We start from the raw sequence: 6,000 nt of genomic DNA, 5'->3' as shown, positions 1-6,000 counted from the left end.
GTTGGGGCAATCCCAGACAAGTGCACACTGGGAGAACTCATTGAGAACAGCCCTGGAGAGAAGGACTTGGGGGTTCTGGTGGACAAAAGACTTGACACGAGCCAGTAGTGCACACTTGCAACCCAGAAGGTCAACTTCATCCTGGGCTGCATCAACAGAGGAGTGACCAGCAGGTCGAGGGAGAGGATTGTCCCACTCTGCTACACCCTTGCTCTGCCCTTGTGAGGCCCCACTTGAAGTGCTGCAGCCAGGTCTGGGGTTCCCAGCACAAGAAAGATGTGGATCTGTTAGAGTGGGTTGAGAGGAAGGCCACAAGGATGATCAGAGGGCTAGAGCACCTCTCCTGTGAAGAATGGCTGAGAGAGCTGGGGGTGTTCAGCCTGAAGAAGAGAAAATTCTGGGGAGACCTCACTGCAGCCTTTCAGTACTTAAAGGGAACTTATAAAAATGGTAGAGAGAGACTTTTTATATAGGCAGGTAGTGATAGGACAAGGGGAATGGTGTTAAACTAAAAGAGACTAATCTAAAATAAGATTTAGATTTGATGTTAGGAGGAAATTTTTCATTCAGAGAGAGGTGAGGCACTGGAACAGGTTGCCCAGAGAGGCTGTGGATGCTCTGTACCTGGAATTGTTCAAGGCCAGGTTGAATGGGGCCCTGCGCAACATGATTTAGTGGGTGGCATCCCTGCCTGGGTCAGGGAGGCTAGAACTAGACGAGCTTTAAGGTCCCTTCCAACCCAAACCATGCTATGATTTTATGATATGATACTATCTTCAAACCTGTTCAAAAACCTACACAAGAGGTTTATTTTGTAGTCTGCTGGAATGGAGTGTTTCACAGGCAGAGAGGAGATCCTTTGGATAGGCCATACATAGTAAAGCACAGATATGTTAATGATGAGAACATGAAACAGAACCATATAAACTCTGAAGGAGAATGTCATTACAATCAGATATATCATTATTCACAAGTACTACAGATGCTTGAAAGATAAAGCTGGAATCTCCTTGCTTTCTGAAATTTGGTGTACAAGAAGAGGTGATTCTTTTACATTCTAACTACTGGAAAATTTAAGCACATGTATTTAGAGAAAGCTGTTTATTGAGATCATGTTGTTTACAGCTGGTTTATCACTTGATTCCAAACTTAGGTAATTTTTAAGCATTTCTGATGAGACTTCAGAAGTAATTTAATCCCTCATCCCCACATTGCCAAACACTTGATTGTTAGGGGGCTGCTGCACATGACATTGTTTCACAGCTTCATCAAGTGCTTAATGAGCTTCAAAATGTTGAGTCTAAGGCCTAACCTTTATTAATTCTCAAGTTCTGTTTCAGTGAGGTCACTGAGATCTGGTCATCTATAAACATTACTGACTTCTCGAATGATGTACCTTGCAGTTCAGGCTTGTTGCTATAGAGAGACCTACACCATTTCACAACCTGCTGATGAAAATTCAGTAGTTTCTGTAATACCTTGCCTCCTTTGTTGACTTTGATATCCTTAGAGGTACTGTGGCAAATACACCTAGATACCTAGAGGACCTTTCTATGTCATCTTTGCAGTTCATAGCATCTGTCTCCTCTTTCCTCCACTCTTTTCTTAGTACTCAAACCTGCATCCAGTTCATTCTTCACAATCTCCAGCTGCCTTTGTATTTCCTTTGTAACTATAAGGTAGAAAATAAGTGATCCATAACTGCAGCGGGCTCCGAAAGACATCCTCAGTAGCATGCTATCTGTAAGTCTTTTAGTCCTCAGTGAGGACTTGAATTTTGTTAATGTGCAGTTAGGCATTCCTGTATAATTAAGACAGCAATGATTTCAGGTGACACTTAGTCCAAACTTTGATTAACTGTGGTAGGTAGATGAATCATATAGTTTTGCTTTCTGGTTTACTAAACTTCTTTTATAGTTTTGTTTTCAAATGTTTCTTTGGACTTCTGCTAGTGCATGACATGCTGTCCCAAGTTTGACTGCTATATCTCCTCCCTCTAGCGCTAATTTAGTTAGAGATCAGTTTGTTGTGTGTTCTTTTTCATATTCATACTGATTGTCACATTAATGTTGCCAATCATGCATATGAAAGTCAATAGCCAAAGTTAGCAAAGTAGTCCTAAGAAGAAAATCTTAATTTTATTAGCTCAGGAGGAGTATGGAATTTGAGCCACACTGAGATAATATCTCATAGTAGGTCACACCCAAGGGCTGACATTATCTCTCAGGAACACATGCTCCTGGGGTGACTTATTAATTATATTTAATTGCATGAAAATTAATGATCTTTTTCAGTGACTACTGAGTTACTCTACAGCTGCAAGACAAACTATATTAACTTAATTTTCTTTGTCTTTGAGCAGCTAGATGCTTTCACTTTATCTTCATTGACTCTCTACTCTCCAGTATGTAACTAATTTGATACTGTTTAGCAGCACGAATGCTTTATGATTTCAATAACAAAATTCTCTGCTGTTTTTATTGCATTTATAATATGTAGGCAAAATGGCAAATTTACCTCATTTACCTTAAAATTTCCCTTAATTTGAGAAAGGTTTAGAAGTCATTTGCCAATATAAATATAAAAAGGGCACAGTTCATAATTCTGTTAGGCTCCTGTTTGTATTAGAATTAGACATTATCAAGACAACCAAGACAACTACAATCAGAAAGTGAAACAGACAAATAATGTTGCTGGAAAATAAACTTCAAAATTGGTTTTAAATAGCTGAGACTAAAGTACTAGTATTAGGGAACATAGACTACTTAAAGCCTAGAAGTGAAAAACTCAAATAAGAATTTGTTATTTCTGAAAGAGTTTCCTAGCCTGGTGTGGTGGTTTTACTCGGGTGGGCGGCCGAGCTCCACAACTGCTCTCTCACTCCCCCTGCTGAAAGAGGAACGGGGAGAAAATACAATGAAAAGGGCTCAAGGGTTGAGATAAGGACGAGGAGATCGCGCAGTAATTATTGTGACGGGCAAAACAGACTCAGCATACGGAGATAGTAAGATTTATTGCTTATTACTAACAAGCTAGAGAAGTGAGAAACAAAGGAAAGAAACCAAAAGCACCTTCCCCCCCATCCACTGTCTTCCACCTCCTCCCCCTGAGCAGCACAGGGGAAGGGGGGAACGGGGGTTATAGTCAGTCTATAGCGCTTCTTCGCCACCGCTCCTTCTCGGTCACTCTCGTCCCCTGTGCTGTGGGGTCCCTCCCACAGGATGCAGTCCTTGGTGAACTGATCCGGCGTGGGCTGCCCACAGGCAGCAGCTCTTCAAGAACTGCTCCAGATATGGGTCCGTACCACGGGGTCCATCCCTCAGGAGCAAACTGCTCCAACCTGGATCCCCCACGGGCAGCAGCTCCTGCCAGGTCACCTGCTCCTGTGTGGGCTCCTCTCCACGGGCAACAGGTCCAGCCCGGAATCTGCTCCGGCAGGGGTCTTCCACAGGCCGCAGCCTCCATCGGTGCAGGTCCACCTGCTCCACCATGGTCTCCTCCACGGGCTGCAGCATGGAACCCTGCTCCACCGTGGTACTCCATGGGCTGCAGGGGTACAGCCTGCTTCACCATGGTCCTCACCACAGGCTGCAGGGGACTTCTGCTCCAGCACCTGGAGCACCTCTCTCCCTCCTTCTTCACTGACCTTGGTGCCTGCAAGGCTGTTCCGCACTCCTCTCACTCTCCCAGCTGCTGTGTAGCACAGCGTGTTTTGTTTTTTTTTTTTCCCCTGTCTTAAATATGCTCTCACAGAGGCGCAAAACAACATCACTTACTGGCTCAGCTCTGGTCAGCAGTGGGGCCCTTACCAAACATGAGGCAGCTTCTAGATCCTTCTCACAGAAGCCACCCCTATGGCCCCCTGCTACCAAAACCTTGCCATGTAAACCCACTACACCTGGGGACAGAGAATTTTTTTACTATTTTTTTTTTCTGTTTGACTTTGCAGATCTTAGTTCCTTTTGGATATTTCTATGCTTTATATGATAAACTCATATACTCCATATTCATAAACCTGTGATACTTACTAAACAAATTTAACATTCAAGACATTTCTACTTTTGATAACCTTTTTGTTGAATATAGCGTGTGGCTGATTTTATGGAGTAACTGTAAAAAGCTGGAATAAATGATGAATGAATCAAGAAAAACATGCTCTGGAGGAAAAGGGATGATGCTGTGCTATCACTGCTGAATGTTATTCATTATAGTCTATAAGCACTACTGCAGAATATTTACTGAACACTTACCAAGACCAGTATATCTTAAGAGACCAGAAGAATGAGTTTGAGCTTTAAATATCTATTTGTTAATTTTTAGCATATATTACGAATCTTTCCACAGACAATTGAGCTTCTTCAAAAATACCTATTTCTCAAGTCTTCCAAATATTTCCAACAGCATGAATCCGACTTTTATAATCAGTTCTCTTCATGTTAAACATAGTGCTGAACACTTGAACAATCCAATGCAGCCCACACGCCTGTAAGATTTATTCTTTGTAATAGCATATTGTTAAATTTCTTACTCATAAGATCATCATTTTATTGAAAATATAAAAAGTAAAAACTTGTAAATGAGTGTAGAAAAATTAATTTAAAACATTAACTGCTTATTTTTTGTTTTATAACATTTTGTATGCATTTTAAGAACTGTTGGAGTCTCAATATAGAAGGAGATGAAAGACGATATAAGAAAGTTCAGGTCACTTGAATTCATGATTACCTGTATAGCTGTATTTAATGGCATATTTAAATTTTTTGGTCTGAAACAACATAAAAATATGAAGACCAAAATTCTCATAAAACTTTCAGTTTATTACTCATTCACTTCAAAATGACTGTTTAAAATTTATCTCTTCAGTTGTTTAAGAGGTGACTTAATCAAGTGTCTACATGAAGCAGGCTTATTTGATAGCAGACAGCATTTTAATCTAGTGGAGAAAGATATTAGAAAGTCAAATGATTGGAAGCTGAATTTTGACAGAAATGTCTGATACTTTCTTAGGCATGAGAATAGTTAACTACTGCAATAACTTACTGAGTGGTGTAGTAGGTTCTCCATTTGTAGAAGTCTTTAAACCAATATAGATTTTTTTTTTTTAAGAACTCCTGTACTCAAAATAGTTGCTGATTAAATGTAAGAATTTTCATGGTCTTTAGCCTATGTTACCTCTGAAGTCAAACTAGATTATACTATGAGACCCTCCTGGGCTTAGAATCTATTAATTTTTATATCTTGGCCTACTACAGAGAAAATTTTTATTAAATACAGCTTTTCTCTGTTAATTTTTAATATTTAATTAGAACTCCATCATTCTAGGCCACTGGGTGCTACTGAACTGGCTAGTGATAAATTACTCCTTGCTGAAGTAAATTAGCTGTGGCACACTCTTCTGGAGTCAATAAATTTACCATGGGTCTAAAATATTTTATCAAAGGTTCCTTTCACAAAACAGTAACATGACTATCTTTGTGCAGGTCTAGAACATATGGACTTGAATTCCTTCATCTAAGTAGCACCTAAGTTATGTGTAAAGCTCTTTTTCTCTAGTCAGTGGTCGAAGATAAGATTTGAGTGATCTTCTGTTAATAGTTACCTATCTCTGTTGGTTTAGAGCAATCTTAGTTATGCTTCTTATTGTATACATAAATTAGGATTTAATTAAGACTTGAAGGCAAACTACATCACTAGCTGTGAAATGGAAATCAAGAAAAAAAAATGAAGTGTTCCATCAAATTTTCTTAAGTATACAAAAGTCTTTTGTGTGCTTTTTCCTTTGAGAAAATATAATCCATAAAATGAGGCAGATGTTGCTTTCATGTTCATTACACAATAATATTTTAGATAAAATGATCATCAAGTCAAGCTGATAGCAAAGAAAGGTTCTTGATCTCTGTGAAATATGCACACAAAGATAAATATGATCATGTTTCCAAGTTGAGACTTTCAGTGGAAACAAGAGATTCTCACACGTTTATATAGTTGGTCATTGGTTGA

The sequence above is a fragment of the Anser anser genome (genome assembly GCF_964211835.1).
Source record: "Anser anser genome assembly, chromosome: 4".
In the NCBI taxonomy this organism is placed as follows: Eukaryota; Metazoa; Chordata; class Aves; order Anseriformes; family Anatidae; genus Anser; species Anser anser.
The sequence above is the reverse complement of the archived record's forward strand: the minus strand, read 5'-3'. Positions refer to the sequence as shown.